Below are 27,500 nucleotides of genomic sequence, written 5' to 3' on the forward strand. Positions count from 1 at the left end.
CTGTCACCTAAAAATTACAATAATGCCTATCTCCTAGAGTCCCTAGTAAGATTCAATTAGACAGTGGAGGGGAAAATGCCTAACAGAGGGTCTCACACATGGTTTGCCCTACATGAAAGTTAATGAACACACAAACTGCATTAACGAATCATTTCCAGGGTGCCTATCGTGTATTAGACAGTGACATTTATAAAAATGAGCAAAGCATTTTTTTTCCTTTGCTGAACTTACAGACAATATGAACACATAAAAGAGAACAATATGAACACATGCAAGAGAACACATTAAAAAACAATGACCAAGCATCCAGCATGGATATACATGACAACTGCCAAGGGAATCTCAAAGAAGAAAGGACAAGGGGAAGAAAGTAAGTCAAGGACGGAGATATTTTAGCAGAACCACAGAGGTTAAGGAGGATTTTGATGAGACCAGAAAATATCCCAGATGGAGAAAGTCTTTCAGAATAGAGAGACATTCCAGACAGAGACAGGCTTTCAGGAAAATAATTGTCTCTCATGAATTTACATAATAAAAGTTGGTTTTCCAAGGGCCCAGCATAGTTGCATTTAATAACTATTAAAACTCAAGACCAATCGCAGCATATAGAGAAAGAACATCTACTGACCATCTCCTGCATGATGGCATCTTTGATTCAGTACAAGAGAAAGTATATCAATGGTTTTCCAATCTCAGAAAGAGAACAGAAGGCAAGAAAAAGAAAGCATGCAGGCAGATAACCATCTGTGTATGCTGGTTTCGGCTTCCTTCAAATGTGTAATTATGATTTCAAGAGCTGAGTTGGCCATTTTTAGAACTGATGGTCCAGGTCAAACAAGTAACCCACAAAGAAGGAAATCAACATACAGACAATATACCATGGTTTTTTGGCATGGTCTTCTCTTAAAGGAGATTGATGTTTGTCAACTAGAAACTAAGTACTTCCTCAATATGTTTTAATTTGGTAGGAAACATCAAATTCACAAGTCTTCAGCAAAGCCTAAAATGGTGCCAACCACCTCATCCCTAGAATAAAATATAAAACTGTATTATTTTCATTTTGTATGAAACACTCAAAGTTCAGGGCTGGAAAATTGTGTGTGGGCTGATGCCTGATGGTGTAGCCGGTTATTATGTGTGACTCACAATAAATTTCCAGAGCTACCACACCTTAAAGTTAAACTCACCCAAGCCAGACAGTAAACTATTAGCAAAGATATTTTGTAACCATAATTTCTAGTCTTTTAACTAGTTTTTTGTTAAACTTGCAGCATGACCAATTTCATAAAAGTCACAGAGCTCTCTTTTCTGGCATCCATGTTTTCGAATATTTCTCCTTTCAGAAACAATATAAAATAAAAACAGGCCCCTGGGGTATTTTAAGGAATTTTTCAGCTGACCAATTTGGTCAACCAGCATAATCCTGGAGCACTGGCACACTCATGTCAGCTGGCCTCGGCTCCTCGCCACAACTAGCACTCAGCAAAGGACGCCTGCGGTTGTGGCAGCGTCGGCCCCAGGTATCCAAAAGGAAGTCTCTTCATGGCAAGGCCACGCAGGAGATGGCACCACCCAGAAAGGGCTGATGACAAGACACAACAGTTCGGAGAGAGGCTACAATATAGAGGAGGAGGTGCCAAGCTTTCTCCTGACACAAAACAAAGCAGCTAGTAAAGCACTCGTATCTCAGGGAGAGTCCTCAAACCTCAGCCCAAGTCCAGTTTTGGTCACCTGCAGTAACACATTTCACAGGAATCCCCAATGAACTCACATCAGCCTGTGCCCAAGAATCTAGAGCTGGAAGCTCCTGTTTAACATAAACGTGGGTTTAAAGAACAAGTCTACAGATCCCATTAGAGCACCTGAATCAACTGGCTTTTCTTTTCTTTATTTTCTTGTCTCTAAAAAAAAAAATCATAGGGCTTGAGTCTCACTATGTTGACCAGGCTGGTCTTGAACTCCTGACCTGAAGTCATCCTCCGGCCTTGGCCTCTCAAACTGCTAGGACTGCAGGCATGAGCCACTGCACCCAGCCTCTTTATTTTTAATTATTTTAATGACATACTAGGGGGTCAGCAATGTAGAGGGTACTTGTGGGCTATGGTGGTCAGTCCTTTGATTCTGATTTTTGAGCTCTGGTTTCCACATGGACATATCTGTTGTTCAGACCAAATGGATGAAATAAATAATTTATAATGTGGGTTCGTTGTCCATTTAGTCCTTTCTCTGACACCACAAGGGTCTCTAACTCGTTCCTAGAGTAATATTCCCCACCCTTTTTACACATCTAATTAATGGAGTGAATAATTATTTTGAGGGTCTCCAAAAACTTTCCCCATTGGGGAGCAGGGCTGGGGTGTGGAGGGAAGACCTTGATCAGCCGCGGGCAACCAGAAGGCTTCCTGTCGGCGCCGGCCAGCCAGCTGAACTGCACTGGGCAGGGCAGAGGCTGGCAACAGGAGACGGGGGAGGATGCTGACGTGCCACAGACAGAACACAGAGTTTTTCCTTGGTCAGGAATACAAGATGTGCACACACCTCAGTCATTAGGCTCTTAAAAAGGGGAACCTGATGCAGCGAATTAAAGGGCATGGAGGAGCCAGAAAGGTGGGAGCAGAAGCCACGCCTGTGCCCTGCTTGGCTTTGCCCTGGCCCTGAGCTGACAGGCAGCACGTAGGCGCTGAACCAATCTCCCACAGATGAGTTTTTGGATTAAAAGCCAGCGATGGTTGAGGGACTTGATTGTAGACTAGAGGAAGACACACAGAGTGTACCGGCCTCACAGACAAAAGGTGTCTGTCTGCCTCCTACACGGCGTGGGTGGGCCACGCTCCTCAGCGTTCTCTGCGTGCTCTTTTCTGTCTAAATGTCAATCGTGGCCAGGTCCGGTCAGGGCAGTGAGACTGCCTTGTGGTAAGAAATCCCACACTTTCTCAGCAGCTTTCCTCTGATCTCAGCCCTCTGGGCTCCACCTGGATCAGGGCCTAAGGTCCAGGATCTTTCTAGAAGCCCAGTGCTCCATGCTTCGCTTACCCGCCTTGAGGGCAGCTTCTAGTGAAGAAACCATCTTCACTTGCTTCTCTTTTGTTCTCCCACAAAACCACTTCCTCTCCCCATCCCATCCACCTGGCAACCCCCACCCCAACACTGCCATGCTGAACTCCTCAATGACAGTTTCAAGGTTTCCATTCCAATCCATATTCAGACTTAGGGGTCCCCTTGGAACACAACACATAGAAGAGAAGAGCAAGATTCTAATCAGCAATCAGTCCCCGCATTCAGCCTTGCCTTCTACTGATTTCTATGTCTTCTCCTCCTGCTGTTCCTCCTGCCCCACACAGTCTTACTGCACCTGTGTGCCCTGAGTCAGAACCTCTACAACTTTCGGTGGTAAGAGGCAAGCTCAGAGGTTCTCTGTCCTGTCTTCCTTCTCTTGAACTTCTGAAAGCCCACCTGTTCCACAGGAGCTCCCAGCTACACAGACCACGCACACTGTGCTGTTTATCTACAGGATATGTTCTCCTGTTGTTTGTAGAATCTTGAGCCCAGTTGTGCTTTCTGACTGCTAGGTTATTTTGTTCTCAAGGCAGGAAGGAAGTGTGATCTGATAAATAGAGCACTTGCCTGGAAAATGGGATACTTGCGTTCTCAATTGGTGTCACTTTGGAAAAAGCACGCTGACTCTCTGGGTAAACTGATATTTCAGCAGGCTTGGGTGAATGAGCAGGAAATGTGGCAGGCATCCAGAAGGCACATCCTCAGTCGCTGGCCCTTCCTGCATTTAGGCACACAATACTGCAGTTCCTGGATGGCTCCTAGGAGCAGTAGGTGCCCTACTTCACGGTCTTCTTCCTCCTCTCCTTTCCCCAGTCTTGACTATTTGGTTCCTCCAAAACTACTTGATCAAAGAAACTCAAACCTTAGACACCCAAAAAGTCAACTACTGCCCAACATAAATAGCTACCCTGTGGGTGCCTAAGGGCCAGGCATGCATCATAAGTAGCCTGGGCTTGAAATGAGTGAAGAGGTACATAGAGCATACTCTCAAGAATTCTGTTAAATGGTTTCTCCTAACTCCTACACATAAGGGTCAGGACACTTTCAGTCTTGAGTGACAGAAATTCAACTCAAATTAGCTTAAACCAAGAAAGAAATCCATGAGTTTATTCACTGGAATGCATTTGACCTCGGGCAAGGCTGACGTAAGGTCTCAGACAATGTCATCATACACGTGCCTCTGTCTGCACCTGCTGGACAGGTGCTCTCCAAAAGGTGGGAAGGTGGTTGCCAACGCAGAACTCCAGTGGAATGAAAGTAGTTTCCAACAGTTCCAACAGAAAGGTCCTGGGAAGGCTCTGCTTGGGTCATGTGCCCCTATCTAAACCACTCCTGGGTCACGTGGCCTCCTCTGTGGCAGGGTGGGTCTGGCTCCTGTTGTGGAATACGTTCTCCACCAGACAGAAACATCCAGTTCCTAGAAGAATGGAAATGGATGCCGGACAGGCAAAAACACCCAAGGTCTCCCACACCACCCTGAGCCAGCAGTGAACCAGAACTGTAGAAACTCTCAGCAAACTGGAATGCCAAATGCATCCAGGGAACAGTCTTCCAAATCTCACAAGTTTCCAATAAAAGACAAAGAAAGAGCAGAGGCTGGATCTCTGGAACATAACAATGTGTCACTCTCTTTCTATTACTGGATAAAGCGTTTCCAGTGTGGTAGAGCTAAATAGCCACAGACTTTGCTGCAATCATCAAAATGTTTTTATGACTCATGAGATAAATGACAAAAACACACGGAAGAGTCAGAGTTACACTGAAGTTAGATTGTAATCACACCCTTTACTTCTAACAACCCGCTGACAAAGTTTCCTGCTGGGAGCACATTATTGACTTATTTTCTCCGTAGCGGGCATCTGTCGATCCTAAAGCAGATTATCATCTGGACGGATTATGTGAGACCTGCTTTTCACACAGGTTGGTGTCCTGTCAACAATCAATGCAGCTCCTGTCTCTACCACTGAGGCAGCCTGCTGAAGAGAAACACTGACCCACTGGCCCAGGAATCCAAATTTGGGGATATTGAATCTTCTGATGGGCCACAAATCAGCTCAAATGACAACACTTTCTTTAAACACTACACGAAAGGCTCATAAGTGGATGAGGATGCTTTTCTGCACTAAAAGGCTAAGTCCTCTCTCTAGTAGCAAGGACACTTCAACACCCTGATAGTCTTTCCAGGAAGTAGAGCTTTCTGAGATAGGCCTCCAAGTCACAGAAGAGGGCCTCAGACAGATCTTTCCCTGACTTTGTGGTAATTGGGGTTTTCTCACCATCAGGCCTCTGTGCCTCCAATAGGCCTATGTCTCAGTAACAGCAAACCACCAAAATTCATCGAGCTCTTGCTATGTGACAAGCATGGGAACACAAAGATTAATGGGGAGAGATATTCCCTGGCAAGATGGCATTGTGGGCTCAAGTTGTGGGCCCCCCATCTCTACTCCAAACACAGCAATAATATGTAAAACATATTTTTGTTTGCAATAAAAATAAAATCACACTGAAAAATCAGACAAATACTTCCATGAAAAAGAAAGAGTAATAAACTGTCAAAACCATGGGCCTCTTGCTCTCTTGGTCAAGAAGGCATTGATGGCCAAAGTCTGATTCTTTTTGGGTAACAGCGAGAAAACCTTCCAGATATGGCAGAGGACCCAAGTCAGGATCACCACCTGAAGCCAGGCATGGTGCTGAGCTTCCTTCTTTGTAAAAGGAGGTGGAAAAGCTAGAACACTGGCCTTTCTATAGGCCAGTGGACCGGCAGGAAGCAGGCACAGTCCTGAAGTCCTATCCTAGGGGAAGCCCCCCACCAGCTGAGAGGCTGCATATATGTATCCCCACTACATGAAGTAAGAGCCCATCCACCAACATTCAACCTGGATCCAGAACAGAGTTCCTGGGAACCAGAGAGAGGCAATGTCAAAACCACTAACTGGGGAGGAAAACAACCCAGAGCTATAGGGAGCGGTGAGCTGCTCAGGAAGAGCACATAAACCTAAATTTTAAAGAAAATTTAACAGGAAGAAAGTTAGACAACAATCTCAAAGACCAGCAATATTTACTCCCTCCAAATAGAAACACCTGAGCAATCTCAAAATTATTTAAAAGAAGCATGCTTAAAACCCTCAAAGAGATGAAGTAATTACATCTACGAGAAACAAACCAAAAAAAACAGATATGAATAAAGAATATATGGTTCTGAAAAGCAACCAACTACTAGTCCTGAAAATAAAATAAATCGTCATTGAAACTGAAAGCTCATAGACTGCCCAGAAGACAGCACAGGAGATAAAAAGGAAGACATGAAAAGGGTCATCAGAAGCCCAGAGGACAGACTGAGGAACCCCAACAGAAGGCTGACAGCAGCCCCAAAATGAAAGAATAGAAGAATTGGTGAAGAAAAAATATATAGAAGGAACTAACAGTTCATAATTTTCCAGTATTGAAAAAAATCACAGATTTATAGTGAACACTGGGCACCAAATATATCTATTCCTAACTAGACGCATTGTAATGAAACCACAGAACATTGCTATAGAGAAAAAAATGTTAAACCTAACAGGGAAAAAGACAATCCACAAGAGTAGCAGTAAGACCAGCAACAGACTTCCAATCATTAACAATAAATATCAGAAGACAGAAGAGTGATGTGATCAAAACTTAAAGAAAAATAATTATTCTTTACCTATTCAAACTATCAGTTAAGAAGAAGGTGAGGTAGATATTTTTAGACATATGAAGTCTAAGAACTTTTAACACCTATGGACACTCACTAAATGAAAAATAGTTCCTCAAGAGGAAAAAGGATCACAAAGAAGGAGTACAAATTTATTTAAAATGGTGAGCAAAGAAACTGGTAAATTATATTGATAATTTAACTACTGCCAAAAATAACTCTTTTATTTTAAATTCTAGGTGACAAAAATAAGGAAGATAGAGGAAGGAGAATGAATGAATAATTTTAGATGTTATTAGAAAATTCATGTATGGTAAAGATGTAATCTACCAAAATGTTTAATGTATAGTTTCCAAAGCAATGGAGAGAAAAAAAGAGTTGGGAAGAAATTAAAATGTATGTATTTTTAAGATGTTAACAATAAGTCCAAATATGGTGATAATCACAATATCAACATATTAAATTCATGTATTAGAGGACAATCTATCAGGTTGAATTTTTTTAAAAGCTCACGTATTTTAGAAAGTGCACATTGGTGGCAAAGCGGTAGAGGGAGTCGAAGTAGATGCCAGGGTTTCAGACACGGATACTTGGCTCTGCCACACATGAGATGAGGAAGACCTTACCTAAGGCAGCTCTGGGGCTCACTTACATGGGGCTGGAGAGAAGAGAAAGGGCTGAAAGGACATACAGCAGGAAGAACGGGTGGACATACCAGCCGACTGGACTGAGCTAAGTTCAAAGAGCCTCCTTACAAAGACAGCACAGTTTTATGCTGGGTAACATCTACAGATGGGTGGTGGTTAAATGTGAAGATACCGGCCAGGTGGGGGGCTCACACCTGTAATCCCAACACTTTGGGAGGCCGAGGTGGGCAGATCACTTGAGGTCAGGAGTTCGAGACCATCCTGGACAACATGGTGAAACCCCGTCTCTACTAAAAACACAAAAATTGACCGGGCATGGTGGTGGGTGCCTGTAGTCCCAGTTACTTGGGAGGCTGAGGCAGGAGAATCGCTTGAATCCAGGAGGCAGAGGTTGCAGTGAGCCTTGATCGTACCACTGCACTCCAGCCTGGTGACAGAGAGAGACTCCAACTCAAAAAAAAAAAAAAAAAAAAAAGTGAAGATACTGATCCAATTGCCCACACAGATGGGAGAGGACTAAGACCCAAATCCTTGGCAACACCAGCTCTTAAAAACTATACAGAAGAGGATTCAACTAAGAACCCCCAAAACAGATAAGATCAAAAGAGAATTTTGTCATATCAGTCACTGATTTAAGGGGGTAGAGGGTCACCAACATTAGTTAATTCTAGAAGTCAAGTTAAAGCAAGAACCAAGAAGCATATAGTGGATTTGACAATATGGAGGTCACTGGGGAGCTTTGGCCTCATTGATTAATGGGTCTTGTGTCAGATTGAATCCCAAAAACCTGATCCCATCTACCCACAGATTTTCTCCAGATGACCTTGGTAATTAACTAGACAATTTAATGCCCATAATTTTTTTTTTTTTTTTTGAGATGGAGTCTCGCTCTGTCGCCCAGGCTGGAGTGCAGTGGCGCGATCCTGGCTCACTGCAAGTTGCGCCGCCTCCCGGGTTCAAGCCATTCTCCTGCCTCAGCCTCCCTGGAAGCTGGGACTACAGGCGCCTGCCACCACGCCCGGCTAATTTTTTTGTATTTTTAGTACAGACGGGGTTTCACCGTGTTCACCAGGATGGTCTTGATCTCCTGACCTCGTGATCCGCATGCCTCGGCCTCCCAAAGTGCTGGGATTACAGGCTTGAGCCACCGTGCCCGGCCTTTAATGCCCATAATTAAACATCATCTTCTTGTAGCCAGGATTCTCCTTGACTACTCTTGAGACTTCTTCAAAATTCTCATAATAGACATATACACAATGGAATATTATTCGGCCTTTTAAAATAAATAAAATCCTGTCATTTGTAACAACATGGATGGAGCTGGAGGTCATTATGCTAACTGAGACATAGAAAGAGAAATACTGAACAATTTCACTTACATGTGGAACTTAAAATAATCAAATTCATAGTAGGATGGTGGTTGCCAAGGGTTTGGGGGAAGGTGAAATGGGGCGATGCTGGTCATGAAGTATAAAAATGGTAACTACAGCCCAGGCACAGCGGCTCATACCTGTAGTCCCAGTACTTTGGGAGGCCGAGGTGGGAGGATTGTTTGAAGCCAGGAGTTTGAGACTAGCCTGGGCAACAGGGCAAGACCCTATCTCCACATACACACACACACACATACACACTTAGCCAGTCAAGGTGGCATGCACTTGTAGTACCAGCTACGCATAAGGCTGAGGTGGGAAAATTGCTTGAGCCCAGGAGTTTGAGGTTAGCGTGAGCTAGGATTGCACCACTGCATTCCTGCCTGGGCAACAGAGCAAAAAAAAAAAAAAAAAAAAGCATAACTTTGTAGAGGCAATATATGTTAATTACGTGGAAAGCAGTGATCATTTCACAATGTATACACATATCAAAACATCAAGTTGTATGCCTTAAATATATACAACCTTCATATGTCAATGATATCTTAAAGCTGTTACCAAAAAATCAAGAGTTCCCAATTTCCATAATATCAGCTTCATAGCAGCTGGCTTCAATAACAGATATTTGAGCTCTGAGTTCCCTGATTTCTCTGCCCCTAGTTTCAGGATTTTCTCACTTTTTTCTTTTAAGGAAGGGACGCACCTTCTTTTGTTTTGGAGGGGTAGAGGGAATCAGCCGTCTTACGTTTATCTTCACAGTAGCCAATATTTACCAAGCACCTTCCATGTGCCAGGCACTGACCTAGGGGTTTTCACACACCACATTTAATTTTCTCCTTACAAGCTTGTGGTAAGGCAGGAACTGTTGTTCCATTTTACAGAAGAAGGAATTCTCAGACAAAAATTACAAACACTGCTTCTTTTCAGCTAAGGGTGAACAGAAACACTCCAGATGCCATCACTCCAGGGTCCAAGTTCTACTGTAGCCACGCTGAACATAAATAACATGCCATGGGTCCAATAACACGAGGTGAATTGTGGAATTATGAATAATTTTTTAAACATTTTGGGTAGAGTGTGTGAATGGAACTGCCTCAAGAAAGTAGACTTGGGAAGGGAGGGAAAGAGTAAGCGGGGAAGGAGGGGAGAAAGGGAGAAAAGGCAAGAAGAGATTGTGGGAGTAGTGGGGAAGACTAGTGGCACCAGGGACTTGGGCCAGAATGCGCAGCCACCACAGGAAATACTCAGCCCAAACAGCCTCCCCGCCAGGAAGAGCAGACAGCTTACACCTGGCTTCAATAAAGAGCCTGTCCTGTAACCCTGCCGTGGTCTTGCAGTAGTCATGAAACATCGGGTTTTTTAAAACCCAAAAGGCAACTTGCCTGGTGCTCTGCCACTTCAATCTCTGTATTGTTTTTGGAAGCAATGAATTTATTTATGTTCTACTCATTAAAACGCTGTTTGAAAAAAAATAGACTGCTATTTATGATGCCCAAATTGAAACATCCTTTTCCAATGAACAGAACACAGGTGGAAAAGCTCATTGATCATTAATTGCTCCTTACTACCAAACACATTAATTTTTCAGTGAACCTTCAGGTTAGACAAACTAAAAAAAAAATGTTCCTTGACACCCCCTTTGCTTTCTGCTGACACAGGCATGTGAGAACAACGCTTTAACGGTCTTTCTACAGTCTCCTTTATAGCCCCTGCATCATCCATAACATTTCAATGTTCTCCGTTTCATTGCCTGGACTTGGACAAAAGCTATTGTCAGTCTGGTCACTTATGGTTTCTTTAAGTTGATGATTAAGCCAGCAAAATTCTGTTTGAAACTGCATCTAATTTAAGGTTTCAAGATCCAACCACGTATTTCCACTTGTCTGTGGTCCCAGTATTCTACTTGTCTTAGAGGCTCCCCAAATCAGTAGATATGAGCTCCTAACCGTCCCACTCAGCAGCCTAAGGACATTGCTGAAGGACTTTCTCCATGTAAGACCACAATTTCTGAAACCATTTCCTCTCCTCACTCTTCTTGATCTCTCTTCAGCATTTGACTCTATTAACCACATCCTCCTTGAATCAATCTCTCTTTCTCTCTCTCTGTGTGTGTGTGTGTGCGTGTGTGTGTCAAGAGCAAAGATTCTGGCATCAAAAACCTGAATATGAATTGCAGTCTAACGCTTTGTAACTGCAAGACATTGAAGAAATTACTTGAAAATTCTTGAGTCTCTGTTTCCACATCTGTAAAAAAATGAATGATAATCCCTTCTTTGTAAGAGTTGTAGTGAAGACTGAGTTAGCTGCTTATAAAGTGTTTAAAAGATACACAGTCTCCATGAGGGGACAGTAGACTGATCTGATCCTCTCTGCTTCACATTTTCATCTCTTTTAAATATTAACATTGTCCAAGATTCAGTCTTAACTTGCTGTAGTCTTCAGCCATCAGCCAATGTACATCTTTCTCTACTCTTTGCATATGTCTCCCTGTAACCTTCCCCACATCCCAGACCTCACTTGGAAGCCAGCAGACTAGCCTAGCAGTCTTACACTCCCCATATAACCCTTGGAGACATGGCTTCATCTCTAGGTCTTGGTTTCCATGTCTATAAAACAAGATGCTGAGTTGGTGAATGAATGGTAGGGCATGATTCCCCATTGCTCCTTCCTACATAAGTGAAGCAATTTTCCCCACCTGTTTCCCAATCTTTATCTTTTTGGTACACTTTGTGTGTGTGTCCCCCAACAAATCTCATGTTGAAATATGATCCCCAATGTTGGAGGTGGGGGCCTGGTAAGAGGTGTTTGGGTTATCAGGGTGGATCCCTCATGGCTTGGTGCTGTCCTCTAGATAGCGAATGAGTTCTCACAAAATCTGTTCATTTAAAATCTCTCTCTCTTTTGCACCTGCTCTCACCATGTGATACCTGCTCTCCCTTTGCCTTCTGCCATGATTGTAAGGTTCCTGAGGCCTTCACCTGGAGCAATGCTGAACCATGAGCTAATTTCTTTATAAAATTACCCAGCCTCAGTTATTTCTTTACAGAAATGCAAAAATGGCCTAATACATCATACTTTCTTCTTCCTGTCTTCCTCTCCCTCATCTCTGAGGCCTGGAATAGAATTTGGATAGTTTACCAGGTTGCAATCGTCTAGGTTGGGATATACTAGTATAAGATTCTGTCTCTTAGCCTTCATCACCCAGCACGGCTATGGCTTTGGAGATACGGAGTAACTTGGATGCTTCTGATAGGAAACTTTCTTAAGAAATTTAGTTCAGCTTAGTGAAGCGCATAAAATTCATGAAGATACTAAGGTGTCTGCTCCCATCTTAAGCTAAGCTACATATGGTAATAAAACATTTTCACGAGAGAATGGCTTTGTGTAGCCATTCCGGAAAGCAATCTGGCACTACTTAAGCAAACTGACTGCTTAGTTACACTGTATGACTCACCAATTCCACTGCAGGTGTGTGAGTCCACGAGGGAAGCTGTATGAGAATGGTCGTCGTGGCAGAAACTTGGAGGCAGTCCTGGTGTCCACTGGCTGAGTAGATAGGTAAAAGGGGTTATACGCACCATGAAGACTCTTCAACAAGCAGAAGCTAAGAACCAGATGTACACACATCATTATGAATAGATCTTTAAAACACAGTACTGAGTTTCTGAAAGGGAAATAAACAGAATGCAATATTTAGCACAATAGTATTTATATAATTAACAATACCTGCCCATGTAATTGACCACCATTGGAGAATGCAAGGGAATCAATCAACTTATTAGTTTTTAAAACTGGTAAGTAAAAGGGAAGAATCAAGCATTTATTCTGATCCCTTTCTAAAATATACCATGGATAGTCAAACAATACAAAGAGAAGTTTCTTTTTATAGAAGTATTCCAGCTAGTAAACAAAGAAAAAATGCCAGAATTACAATATCATCAGTTTTCAAACTCAACTGTGGCAAATAGACTCTAAGACAGCCTGCAATTATCCCTGATATTTACACCATTGTGCAATCCCCTCCCCTTGAGTGTGGATGGGACCTGTGATTTACTTCTAACCAACACAATATGTAAAAACTATGGGTGTCACTTCCATGATTATGTTACATAAAATTGTAGCCTCTCTCTTGCTAGCAGACTTTCTCTATGGATTGTCTGTCCTGCTGACTTTGATGAAGTAAGCTGCTATATGGGGAGGCTCACAGGGCAAGCAACTAACAGTGGCCTCTGACCAACAGCCAGCAAGGAACTGAGGCCCTTAGTTAGACAACCCCCAAAGAATGAAATCCTGCCAACAGTCACATAAACTTGAAAGTGGATCCTATATTAGTCAAGCCTCAGGTGGCACCCCAGCCCTGGTCAACACCTTGTTTGTAGACTTCTAAGACATCTGGAAGCAGAGGACTCAGCTGATTCATGCCTGGATTTTGATCCACAAACACTGAGATAATTTATACGTTTTGCTATAAACCACTAAGTTTGCATCAATAGTGTTACACAGCAATAGGTAAGTAATACAAAAATAAATAGTCCTAGGCTTTGGTCATCAGTGACTGCTAATGTCACATTAAAAAGAGACAACCACATATTATGCACATCCTGACGAAAGAACACAAGACAAATCATGAAACAGTCTTTTAAAAAAATTAAATACAAACGTGATGAGATCCCTAGATTCAGCTACCAACTCAAAAAAACTACAAAAGAATAGAGGAACTCGTTAAACTACATCACAGGGATGCAATCAGCAAAATCTACACTTTGTTAAATTCCATGGGACAAAACACCTGGGTTTCTCAACAAACAAACTGTAGGGGGGGAAAAGCAGATTCAATAAGAAACCTACTAATTAAAAGAGACTTATAGAAATATAAACCAATCAATATGTTTGGGTCTTATTTAAATTTGGATTCATATAAACAAACTGTGGAAAAAATAACACTCATTAGAAGACTGGAAATTTGAGGATTAGCTTTTTGACATTAAGAAAATATTGTTCTCAACAAAAAATCGTTCTTTTAAAGCTATTGATGAGAATATTGTGGTTATGTTATCTTGCAGAAATACACACTCAAATATTTATGGGAGAAATGATCTGATGTGTAGAAGGCAGGCAGTGGATGGGATGTAGATGAAGTAGGACTGGCCATGGCCTGATGGTAGTTAAGGATGAATGATGGGCACAGCGGATTTATTATATTCTTCTATGTCTTTTTGGATATGTTCAAAATTCCCCTCCATAATAAAAAGTTTTTAAAATAACATACAAACAAGAAAACAACAAACAGTTTGAAAGAACACTCACAAACAAAAAGGCACCAACATTAGACAAGCTGCATATAAGGCGGGAGAAAAACAGTGCAGAATGCGGATTTAAAAAAATGAATAAATAAGCAAATGAATACATAAACTAACTGAGGGCCCAGTGAACCAATGATGATGGTGGTTATACACAGAAGAGTATGATTAACTCAACGCTCTACTCACCTAGGTCCAAAAGAAAAGAAGTTTCTCAGGGCTTTATTTGTCAGAAGCTCCCCAGCCTGCCCCTTGTCTGAAGCCTGATGCTAGGACTGTGTACTTCTCTAAACCTCATCCAATTCCCTTCACTGCCCGAGGCCACATGCTAGTCTAAACATGCATCACACGTCCTTCAATGGTCTCCCTTCCTCTCTTAGATCCATTCTCTCCCCTGCAATCCTCCCTGGCCCCCACCTCCCACCGATTTACCACTTTCGTGAAATACAACCTTGTCACTGTTCTGCTCAAGATCCAACAACGGTTTCCCAGTAACCTACAAGATACAACACAGTTAAAATCCGTTTCCCAATATTCAAGACCTTCAACAACTGGCCTGCCACTCCTTTCCTACTTTCGCCACTTCTCGACATGAACTCAGCACTCCACCCAACTCCCAGCACCCCACACTCCTGTTCCCCAGCTCAGCCACAGCCAGCCAACCCAACCACACCCTCCTCAGCACAGTGGCTCTCCCTTGACTGCTCCTAATCTTGTCTATAACAGGGACACACCCCTCCTAGCTCTGCCCCAAGCGGAGAGGTTGCTAATCTGATTGGGCTTTATCACCAATGCAGGAGCGAGTGCGTCCAGGAGTTTGTTCCTTCTGGGGGATTCGCGGTCTCACTGACTCCCAGAATGAAGCCGCGGACCTTCCCGGTGAGTGTTACAGCTCTCAAAGGTGGCAGGGACCCAAAGAGGGAGCAGCAGCAAGATTTACTTTGAAGAGCCAAAGAACTAACCTGGGAAAGACACCCAAACACGTTTCCGCGGCCGACGCGGGGCGTGTTGGGCGGCTTTTATTCCTTTATTTGTTCCTGCCTGTGTCCTGCTGATTGGCCCATTTTACAGAGTGCTGATTGGTCCATTTTGCAGGGTGCTGATTGGTCCATTTTACAAACTTCTACCCAGCTACAGAGTGTTGATTAGTGCCTTTTTACAGCACACTGATTGGTGCATTTTACAAACTTCTAGCTAGCTACAGACTGTTGACTGATGCATTTTTACAGAGCACTGATTGGAGCATCTTACAATCCTAGCTACAGACTACTGAGTGGTGCATTTTACAATCCTCTTGTAAGACAGAAAAGTTCTCCAAGTTCCACTCCATACAGGAAGTCCAGCTGGCTTCACCTCTCACGAGGGGGCGTGGTCTGCAGCCCAACACTGGGGTCAGGTTCTCTGACACTGCGGACTCCAGTTGCCTGAGGCCATAAGCAGAATGGAGCTGCTTCCCCAGGGCAGCTGAATCAACTCGCTCTTTTTCTAGGGACCTTGTTCCCCCATCTCTCATCCCTGAAACAGAATGAGTAAATTGAGGTAGGACTGTCAGGCTCTGAGTTGGCCCAATCGTCTTGCTCTCTGCCCTCTCCCCTCCACCCACGCTGCGCTCATGGGCAGGTGAGTAGGAGGAAGTAGCACCTTCCCTAAAGCTGTGAGCCTGCGCCCACGGTAGGCCCAGACTCCGCTGTGAGCCTCAGCCTCCGCTGAGCAGAGAACCCCTGCCGGTTCTCAGGGCGATTTAAGATGATGCGAAGTTAGGTTAAAACCTAAACAGTACTAAAGTGAAAACCGTAAAGAGTGGAAAATGCCCTTAAAAATATCTTAAACTGTTCTTAGAATACTGCCTGGAATAAAAGGCTATACGTATACAATTCTGTGTCTGCTCTCCCAATTCTTTGTTGGTCGTTGTTTCTCTATGACTTTCAATTAATTCTTCAGTTGATTCCTCCACTCTTCCACTAGCCTCGGCCAGGTCTCCTGAACAAAGTGCTTCTCTTCTCTGTTGGAGGCTGGAAAAATCATTAAAATCATTTACAAGAGTGAGGAAGAGAAACCCAGGCTGGCAGTGAGTGGGACAAGGGAACCTCTGGGGTTATGATGGAGTTCTGTTTCTTGACCTTGGCTGTGGTTAATACAGGTGTGTTTACTGTGTCATAATTCATCAAGCTGAACACCGGTGACTGTGCACTTTTCTTTATGATCATAATACTTCAATTTTTTAAGGATTATTTTAAACACATAATTCTTCCCCTAAATTTTCCAGCAAGGCTGGACTGTTTCAGGCTTAATGGTCCAGAACCCATGATATCTGCCCCTAGCCCTCTCTGTTTGTTTTCTTTTACCAAGTAGTTGAATTCCAGTAAATTAATTGAGGGTAGGATGAAAGTAAATTATAAAGTAACTCCATTACTAACTTGCTGTGACTTTTGCAGTCACCATGTTGTACAACAGATCTCTTAAGCATATTCCTTCTTTTGGTTTTAGAAAAATTTAAGTATTTTTCTTAGTGTGACAGCTCTTACATAACACTCTAAAATGAATTTCTGTGCTGCTGCTTATCTTTCTACCATTGGCTACCAAGTTATAACCCAAGAGTACTGTTCTGGGCTACATTGCATCTTCCCCAAATTTACATGTTGAAGTCCTAATCCCCAGTACCTTGGAATGTGATTGCATTTGGAGATAGGGTATTTAAAAAGGTCATTGCATTAAAACGAGGGCACATGGAGTGGGCCCTAATCCAAAATAACTGGTATCCTTATAAGAAGAAGAGATAAGGACACAGACAAAGACAGAAGGAAGACCATGTGAAATCACAGAGAGAAGACAGCCACCTACAAGCTAAGGAGGGAGGCCTCAACAAAAATAACTCAGCTGACACCTTGATCTTGGACTTATAGCCTCCAGAATTGAAAGAAGATAAATTTCTGTTATTTAAGCCAACTTTATTATGGCAGCCCTAGCAAACCAATGTAAGTATCAATCTCCCTTGCAAGTGAACTAATGCTGTAATAAATAACACAAAATTTCATTGTGTATGTACCATCTCCAAGTAAACTGGAAACTTTTTGATGTTAGTGAATGTGACTTTTATTCCTTAGACCATCTCATAAAAAAATCACCATTTATATACATGATAGATGCTCAGTAAATATTTAAAACCCATTTCTTAAACTGCAGGATATATGAAGACCTCTTTGTCTTCATCTATTTCAGGGTTTCAGCCTTATTGACATTTTGGACTGAACAGTTCTTTGTTGTAGGGGACTGTCCTGCACGTTGTAAGACATTTAGCAGCTTCCTGGGACCCTTCCCACTAGACGCCAGTAGTACAAACCCCCTTCCCATTGTCTTGAAAACCAAAAATGTCTCCAGACATTGTCAAACCTCCCCTGAGATTCAAGCCACTCCTGGTGGAGGGCTGGTCTATTGTAGCCATATCTTTTTCTCCTCTTCTTGGATATTTTGTTTCACGTATTATACAAATCTGGAGATTCCTTAGAGATGTGTATGATGAATCCTGAGCATCATCAGGGTAACAAGAAATAAGGCCAAATGTATTGGTGGAGACTGACTGATGCATCTCTGAATATGATTTGGTAGGGCCATTTTGTCAAATTTGGTCTGTAGGAAGAACAGTCTCTGTAGTAGGACAAGACCAATGAAAAGACTAAAAACGTCAAGACAGCGGTTTCTGCTGAGTCAGAAGCCCAGGCCTTTCTTCCCAAGATTTCACCTCCTGGACACTGGTCACTGCTAGGATCAACACAGGCAATGAGTTATTTCTATCTCCAGTAGGATTGACTATTTTAAATGATTTGCAGATTCAGCCATTTCATAGCGAACAAATCCCACATCACAAAAACCACCAGGGAAATTGCCACTAATGAGTATGCTTGTTAACGACCTTCCTTAGTAAAGAAGGCAGTGGCTGAAACGGCTGGGCCCCAGAACTGTGGTCTCCCCTCTGAAGCTGGCCTCGCACCCTGAGGCTGAGGCTGGTGTGAGGAGGACAGTGTGACCTCTCACTTTCTACCCACCTCCCTCCTGGAGAACCATCTCAGGACCTGAAGATTGACCTCTGGATCTCACCAACAACTAGTACCCACGACTTTCGTGGGTGTAAAAATAAAATTATGGTGGTGAGGCTCAAGGGGTCATCCTGTCTACTAAGAATCTGAAAGAGTGACGGGTCATGCTTTGTGGCCCAAAACCACAATCTAGTCTGATGGTTCCAATGCCTCTACCATCTGATATGGCATCACATGGAGGGAATAGGTAGAGATCAGGAATAAGGCAGCCTGGAGCCAGAGTATGGAGTGACTCCATGCCAAAAATAATAAATATAGATTATTTCTGGACTCATAAACTTCCCATGCCAAGAAGTCATTCTCTGATGTTTGTGGAGGAAGCATGGACATGGTATTGAAGACACCCATGATTTAGTTAAATCAAAGGAAACTCCTATAATCCATGTGCTACTAGAATTCCCAGCAACACATTTATGTAAGTAACTATAACATGAGATAATAAAGAGCTACCTAGAGAGAAGAGGAAGAAGCCCGATACTCTTCAAGTCTCTCGAGAAGCAAAGGAAGTACTTTTCTGAAGCAAAGCTTAGTAGCAGATATAGTAACACTTTCCATTTCCACTTTCTGAATTACTCATCGCACTATTTACCGTCCCAGAGGTACCAAGGGCAATACTGAGACAAAAATGTACTCCCACTGGGACTAAAAAGGAAGTCTGGGTTGTATTTCACACCTGCTCCCTCTCCTTCAGCTCTGCATTGGGTGACAGATGCAAAACTCCTTCGGATTTGACTAAAGGTAACCCACACTCCTGGAGTCTGAGTGAATACCCACAAGCCACAGGCTAAATATGTCAGAGGGAGTTTTATAGGGGTTCCCACAGCTTCCCCATTTCCTTCCAGCTAAGCAACATGATGCACAGGGTTCTTTTGGTGCAGTGCAGCTTGGAGATTTGATATACACAAAGGGGTGCATCTCTTTCCAGAAAGGCATAGTTAGCTGCCATTGACCATCATGCTCAACACAAACTACTTCATGTCCACATCATCACAATCTACTTTATCTTCTATATCATTTTCTGTGACACATTAAATTTCCCATGCAAAAGCCATTTTCCTATCTCTTTCCTTTGCTAGAAAAAGAAGTCAATAATGACCACACTGCTTAGTGGTTACAATAGTTTTATTGCTTTTGTACTAGGTTATGATAGACACTGAACAGACATTTTAATTCCATTTAACAAAAATAAAACAGAAATAAAATTTCCAAAATGAAATTGAGTACTGGCTGGGCACAGTGACTCTCGTGTGTAATCCCAACACTTTGGGAGGTCAAGAGAGGTCAAAACCAGCTTAGGCAGCATAGTAAGACCCCATTCCTACAAAAATAGAAAATTAGCTTGGCATGGTGGCATGCATCTATAGTCCTAGCTACACAGGAGACTGAGGCAGGAGGATTGATTGAGCACAGATGTTCAAGGCTGCAGTGAGCAAGGATGGACTATTCCAGCCTGGGTAACAGAGCTAGACCCTGTCTCAAGAAGGAAAGACAAAGGTGGGTGGGGGGGGAAGGAAGGAAGGAAGGAGGGAATGAAGAAAGGAAGGGAGGGAGGGAGAGAGGGAACCAAGTACCAGTGCTGAGGACATGTAATATACTAAAAGAGCCCATAATGTGAATTTGAGCTTTGTCTGCCACCTTGAAAAAGAGTAACAGAGAAGTCTTTTTTTTTTTTCATTCTTTTTTTTTTTTTTTTTTAACATAATGCTGTGTCTCACAAGCCCTTCACCCAATGGGAAAACAGCTAGTGTGAAAAATTTAGAGCACATCTAGTATTAGGGCATAGCCCAAGTTGCTATAGCAAAGTTACACAAAACACAGTGCCTCAAGCAGAATGGAAGCATATTTCCTTTTAACAGAGGAGCACATAGGTTGTGGGTAGGACAGGGCCAAGAAGCTGACTCTGCTCCATGAGATCCTCCAGGGACCCAGGATCATCTTCTTCTTTTCTTAAAAAAATTAAATCTAATTTCTATAGAGCCAAATACACACTTTTCCAAGTGTTTCCACTTGTTGCCCTAGGAACATTCCCTAGAACGTTGCTCTCATCTGCAGCACCTCCTCTTTATTCTGCCCCAAAGGAAGGGTAAAAGAGAGTACAGAGCAATCAGTTTCTTTTTAAAGGGTATTAGTAAGAAGTTGCAACTCACATCCCATTGGCCAGAATTTAATCACATATCTAGCTTAAGTTACCCCAGGAAATGGAGTTTGTGTGCCCAACTAGAACCTGGAAGATTATAATACAAAAAGGATAAAGGGGGAAATGAATATAATTACAATATTATGCCACAACATCAAAACCTTTACACAACTTGGGGACTGGATTCTTTTCTAATATCTTTCAACAAATGAGAATATAGTACTAGAACACAATTTGCAAACAACACAGCAAAAGTTTCATGCAATGATAGTCAATTTTGGCATCTTTGTTGTTAATTTTTGTCTATTACTTACTTCCACTTTTTTGCAAAGATTGGAATCAGTTAAAAGCATGATATTGTCTGTCAAATCTGAGAGACTGATGCCAGATAGTATCTTCGTTATTTCCCTTTAGCACAATCCAAAATTTATTTTCAATGACTCTGGCAATCACAAAATGAAGAAATCTGTGAAGCAAGAATACTTCAGCCCAAAGCATTTCTGCAGTTTGGCAACGGTCTGTAGTTCAGAGTTATCTGGTGACCACATCAAATACCTTGTGCTGTTTTTGAACCATATATTTCCTATGCTATACGCTATGACTCTGATCCGATCTTAATTTCCCATGACAACTACAAAAATGCAAGAAGGACAAAGTTCTGTGGAATGTCAATATTCCTTTAGGTAGTCATTGCTTTTGATGAAAGCATGACTAATTGTTGGCAGAAAAAAAAACCTCTGATTGAGTGAAGGAAAAGAAAAGATGCTATCAGGGTGTCAATGAAGAGATTTTTATGGTGTGCCTACAAACAAACATATGATGATGTCAGTTCCAAATTATCAAAACAGCAGTTGATACAATGTTTTATCTGTTTAGAAAATGTCAATGCCTTAGAGCAATAACTGCTATAATCCATTGTCATGATGTATTGTACTGATGGCATAGCAGAAGTAGATATTCTTCCAGCCTCAGTAGTGATAATAATAGTAACAACAACATCAATAATAGTAGTAGTTATATTTTCCTTAATTCTACTCTTTATTGGACACTATGCAAATTACTTTTATGCAAACTTTCTTATAATTTTCACAATAATATTGCAAGGTAAATAAAATAGGCATCACAGGAAGGCTCAGTGAATAGGTTGACTAAGCTCATCTGGTAGTTGTGGCAGTGGTGATAGCGAAGATACATGAAGTGCATTCTCTGTTCCAGACCATGTACTAAGCACAGTGAAGCTGGGATTCAGAGCCATGGCATCTTTGCTATGGTGTCTCATAGACACAGGCAGAAGCCAGGTTTGTCACAAGCCACAAGATTCATCCTGCTGTAGGAAGCCACTCAAGTTGCCTCAGAAACATGAGTTCTGAGCATGCCAACAAGTCTTGAAGTGATGTGACATTCTAAAATTAATCCAATCCATATGGATGGTTAATACCCATTCCATCACATGGGTAGGAAGCACCTACTTCCTCCTAAAATGTATTACATCTGGTCTAAGGGGGATGGATGATGGCCAGGCTATAGCAAAGAAATGCTGGAAAGGAATTTGGGGCTATCAACAGCTGTGCTTTAAGTCAAATTCTCCAAATTTGTCTGAAGCAGATAAATACAATGGTGATCAGAATACCATACTCAACTGCTATAGTTTGAACATGTCCCCTCCAAAATTTAAAATAATATTAGGAGGTGGGGCCTTTAAGAAGTGATTAGGCCATGAGAGCACTTCTCAAGAATGGGATCAGGCACCCTTAGAAAATAACTTGACAATGGCAGTTTGTCCCTCTTTGCCTTCTGCCTTCCTCCATGTGAGGACACGGTGCTCCTCCCTCTGAAGGATGCAGTATTCAAGGAGCTATCTTGGAAGCAGACAGCAGCCCTCAGATGCCCGAACCTGCAGTCACCTTGATCTTGAAACTCCCAACCTCCAGAACTGTGAGAAATAAACTTCTATTCTATATAAATTACCCAGTCTCAGGTATTTTCTTACAGCAGCACAAAATGGACTAAGACACCTCAAATACTTTAAAGTGGAGGAAAAAATTAAAGGAAGCATGAACCAAGTACCACAGGAAGGGATTCCATATCATTTTATAATTCTTTCCAGTATCTAGCTCAGTGCCTTTCCAATTGTCAGTGCTCAATAAATAATTGATTGTATTTTAAGGGGGAAAACTGAATTAACTATGCAGGTCACTTTATCTGTTTTCCGAATTTTAAATAATTGGGTTGATGACTAGTAAATTGAACAAAGAGATTTTGGTTAGCTGATTAAATTGAGGTGATGCTACCTTGCATGATTAAACAGTAGATTTCTGTTTTGATTTTCTTCCATTAAATAGATAGAAATAAGGACCCTCTTGTTGACAAATTGGGTTTTTTGTTTTTCGTTTTTGGTTTTTTGTTTTTTTTTTGCAAGTGCCTGCATCCACTCATCTAAAATGTAAACTTCCATTTGTAAAATATGTTTTAGTAGCTTTTAGAAAGTCATGACAAATGGCTGGAGGAAGGCATAATGAAAGTCACAAATTATTATTAATTACTTTGGATATAAGTGAGTTTAAAATAAACTTTCTGGGTTTTATTACTGTCATTATTACTATTAGCAGTTGTATTAGTATTTACTTGAATCTTATGTCTTTAATAAAACAATTTTTAAACCCTGAGAAGTTTTTAGTGTTGCAATGGCTATTAGAATTTTGTCTCCCTTCTACAGAAGCTCACAATGGCAAGCTCAATCAAATAATAGAGATTCTGACAGTTTCTAACTCTAAGCCTGTATGTCTCAGCATGTGTCTGTCATCATACTTGCCTGGCCACCCACTCGAGGGGACACAGGGTAGGGTCTGTCTTAGGATTTGCTATATTTAACCCACTTTACCACAGCCCCTGTAAATTCCCACAAGTTTTTCTAAAAAGAATAATCACCTTAATTTATAAATTCCTTAGGGGGAAGGATTTTGTATCCTTTTTTCCTTAGTGACTATGAAGTTTCTTCTCTAGGTTTGAGGAGTGATCATTAACTTTGATGAAAAGAAACAGGGACCAAAGTGAACCTGTCAGTGATCACATCAGCTGATAAGCAAACTGAAGATGATTTAAAGTGATAAATACCGAGGTATATAGGTAGATGCTTCACATTTTCAGTCACACACAGTTTCCAAGTCACATCTAGAATTGGTGAGCAATGCCTATATACGCAGGGTCCATTGTTGCCAAAAAAGCCACAACGGCAGTGATGAAGCTTATAAACTTGGTGAAGACATTCACATCAATTCTGTTTATATTTATTGAGTGCATACAAGGTCCAGCACTATCATGGGCACTGTGAGAAATATTAAAAACTCAGCCGGGCACAGTGGCTCACACCTGTAATCGCAGCACTTTGGGAGGCCAAGGCTGGTGGATCACTGAGGTCAGGAGTTCAAGACCAGCCTTGCCAACAGGGTGAAACCCTATCTCTACTAAAAATACAAAAGATTAGCCGGTGTGGTGGCATGTGCCTGTAGTCCCAGCTACTCAGGAGGCTGAGGCAGAAGAATTACTTGAAGCAAGGAGTCGGAGGTTGCAGTGAGCAGAGATCCCACCACTGCACTCCAGCCTGGGTGAGAGAGCGAGACTCCATCTCAAAAAAAAAAAAATTCAATGAGACTCTATGAAGAAGACATTACTAACAATTCAAGAGAGTTAACCCAAAAGATAATGGTGTCTATGGACTTGTTTCTTGTGGTTTTCCAACTTTCTAGTCTTAGGACCATTTTAAATTCTTAAAAGCTACTGAGAACTCCAAAGATCTCTATTTATGTGGTTACATCTATCAATATTTAGTGGTTAGAAATTAAAACTAAAAGATTTTTAAATATGTAGTAATTTATTTTAAAATAAGAATAGACCAGGTGTGGTGGCTCACACCTGCAATTCCAGCACTTTGGGAGGCCGAGGCAAGTGGATCACTTGAGGTCAGGAGTTCGAGACCAGCCTGGCCAACATGGCGAAATGCCATGTCTACTAAAAACACACAAAAAATTAGCTGGGTATGATCGCAGCTACTCAGGAGGCTGAGGCAGGAGGATCGCTTGAACCCAGGAGTTGGAGGTTGCAGTGAGCCAAGATGGCACCACTGAACTCCAGCCTGGGCAACAGAGCAAGATTCCATCTCAAAAAAATAAAATAAAATAAGAATAAACCCATTGCATGTTAACATATATAGCATATTCTTGTAAAAAAAGAACTATATCTTTCAAAACAAAAAAATAAATAGTGAGACTCGTGGAAGTTCAGTAAGTTGCTCTCATAGAAGTAGAGGATAGAACAGAGGGATGGAGAGGCTGGGGAGGAAGGAGGGAGAGATGAGAGATTGGTTAGCGGATACGGGATTATGGCTGGATAGGAGAAATAAACTCTAGTGTTCTTTAGCGCTGTAAGGTGACTAGTTAATAATAATTTATTCTATGTGTTCAAATAACTAGAATGTTTCAGCACAAAGAAATGATCAATGTTTGAGGAGATGGATATGCTAATTACTTTGATTTGATCATTACACATGGCATAAAGATATTGAAATATCACACTGTACACCACAGAGATGTATAATTATTATGTGTCAATTAAAAATTAAAAAGAGATTAACATCAACTAATAATAAAATGGAACAATCATAAACAGAAAAAACAACATATCATAGAGAGAAGGATTGGGAGGAGGGAAGTGCATATGGCCATGAAAGGACAACAGGTGGGACCTTTGTAGAGAGGGAACTTCTCAATATCTTTACTGTGGCAGAAGAAACATGAAACAATACACGCATTAAAATTGCACAGAACTAAATATACACATGCATACAAAAAGATAGAGTCACTCTCTCCCCAGGCTAGAATGCAGTGGTGCAATCATAACTCACTACAGCCTCGAACTCCTGGGCTCAACTGATCTTCCTGCCACAGCCTCCTGAATAGCTGGAATTACAGACATGAGCCACAGTGCTCAACACACTGCATTATTTTCTACAATTTTCTGCAAATCGACATGTGTCACAAATTTCAAATTTTAATTTAAAAAATCAGTGAGAAAAGTGGCATTGCTTTATATTTTTGCAAATTTCCTTAATATCTGGCTTAATAGAGGACAGCTGAACTCTCAAATCCACTTGTGCATTCAATCTGTTACAAGGTATGCTTTTGGTTGAAGTATATGAAGAAAATTCAGCCTCACACAGATATGCAGCTGAAAGGAGGAGAAGTAGTAAAATAGCCATTTCAGATCATTGGGATATTCTTCTCTGATACTGCACCAAACCTGAACAAGTTTCTTAAAGATGGGATGCAACGTGGAATCTAAAACCATCACATTAAAATCCAGTAGTCTTCCTTACATTTTGAATTTTGTTTGTGTATTAGCCCATTTTCATGCTGCTGATAAAGACAGACCCGAGACTGGGCAATTTACAAAAGAAAGAGGTTTATTGAACTTACAGTTCCATGTGACTGAGGAGGCCTCACAATCATGGTGGAAGGTGAAAGGCATGTTTCACATGGCAGCAGACAAGAGAAGAAAGCTTATGCAGAGAAATTCCCATTTTTAAAACCATCAGATCTTGCGAGACTCATTTACTATTACAAGAACAGTGCAGGAAAGACCCGCCCCCATACGTAATTGAATCACCTCCCACTGGGTTCCTCCCACGGCACGCAAGAATTGTGGAAGTTACAATTCAAGATGAGATGTGGGTGAGGACACAGCCAAACCATGTCACTTTGCAACATCATGCATTGGTCTTTGGGAAAATATCAGCAGATCTTTGAAAGAGTAACACTTCTAGTATAAATTTCAAAACATTACATCCATTCATATCACCACTGTTCTCATCAGAAAAGCCTTTAAGTATTGTAAAGCTGCCAAGCTCATGGTGGCATATGCAAGTATCCCAAAATTCTAATTTTCACTTAAGAGCTCAAATTTTATCATTGGCTATAAATACTGTCATTTGTTTTCCTTGTAAAGTCAGACTCAGATTTCTCATTTTTGACAAAATGCCTGCCAAATATACAAGTGTGAATAGCCACAGCGTGTCTACCAGTTGGCCTTTCAAACAAATATGGTGTTCCGTGGAAAAGCAGATAGTTGAGCTCAAAGCTCAAACAATCACGAAAGTGCCTTTCCTCAGGAGCCTGCCTTTATTCATCTAAAATGTAAGTTTCCACTTGTAAAACATGTTTTAATCACTGAGAAAATCAGGACAGATGGGTTGAAGCAAGATGATACTCACAAATTATATTGCCACTGTCTGGTGGGGAAAAATACAATGATCAGTAGTACAGTTTAGTGCCCCTGCCTCAACTGGTCCTAAGGTACCAAAAATTGCATCCAATATCGGCAGTCCAAGTCCTTGCACACCTGCTCTCTCACAGCTTCTTTCTCAGTCTAGGCCAGCATCACCATGGTGGATGCCTTCCTGTGCACCTGGAAACTCTCAGACAGCAAGAATTTTGATGATTACATGAAGTTAATCGGTGTGAGTTTTGCTACCAGGCAGGTGGCTAGCATGACAAAGCCTACCACAATCATCAAGAAGCATGGGGACATTATCACCTTAAAAACACAGAGCACGTTCAAGAACACAGAGGTCAGCTTTCAGCTGGGGATGGAGTTTGATGAGACAACAGCAGATGACAAACAGGTCAAGTCCATTGTGACACTGGATGGAGGCAAACTTGTTCACCTGCAGAAGTGGGCAAGAGAGGACACTTGTGCCAGAGCTAAGTGATGGGAAACTCATCCTGACACTCACCCAGGGCACTGCGGTTTACACTTGCACTTACGAGAAAGAGGTATCACCTGCCTGTGCTGTCACTGACTGCTCCTCTGCTACCCTTTGACTCAGGACCACATTGCCTCATTTATTTCCTCTGCATTTTGTATAAATCCACCTTGTTGAAGAATTCTGAGGTCACGTGCCTCAGAAGAATTCAGATCCAGTTCCAGTTCCTGTCGTGTACATGGTTTTTTTTGTTTGTTTGTTTGTTTGTTTGTTTGTTTTTTAATGGCATTCAATGTGTGCTCTGAGGTCAACAAAGCAGAGCCAAGGTCAAAAAAAAAGAAAAATTGTCCAATATCAGTGCAAAGCCAACCTCATGAAATGGGCAAATCATGTCTTTAAATTATTATGAAAACAGCAAAAGCTCTTTTCAGGTCCAACTGAAAAGGTTTCAGGATCCCA

The 27,500-nt window shown here is 41.7% G+C and overlaps 1 long non-coding RNA gene and 1 pseudogene across 2 annotated transcripts in view; one reads left to right on the plus strand and one right to left on the minus strand.

Moving 5' to 3' along the window:
* The window catches only part of LOC139359118 (uncharacterized), a 93,688-nt gene extending 78,310 nt beyond the window's left edge, over positions 1-15,378 (minus strand). The window contains exons 1-3 of one of the 2 annotated variants that reach the window (XR_011614869.1): positions 15,016-15,378; positions 14,505-14,549; positions 12,208-12,417 (exon numbers count right to left, since the gene is read on the minus strand). This is a non-coding gene — a long non-coding RNA (uncharacterized lncRNA). The remainder of the gene's footprint in view (positions 1-12,207; positions 12,418-14,504; positions 14,550-15,015) is intronic. The other variant, XR_011614868.1, reaches the window with a different exon arrangement.
* An 11,186-nt stretch (positions 15,379-26,564) lies between these two features.
* On the plus strand, positions 26,565-27,159 carry LOC105491767 (fatty acid-binding protein, heart pseudogene; annotated as a pseudogene).
* The last annotated feature ends 341 nt before the right edge of the window (positions 27,160-27,500 follow it).

Source organism: Macaca nemestrina, chromosome 16 (assembly GCF_043159975.1).
Source record: "Macaca nemestrina isolate mMacNem1 chromosome 16, mMacNem.hap1, whole genome shotgun sequence".
NCBI classification, from domain to species: Eukaryota; Metazoa; Chordata; class Mammalia; order Primates; family Cercopithecidae; genus Macaca; species Macaca nemestrina.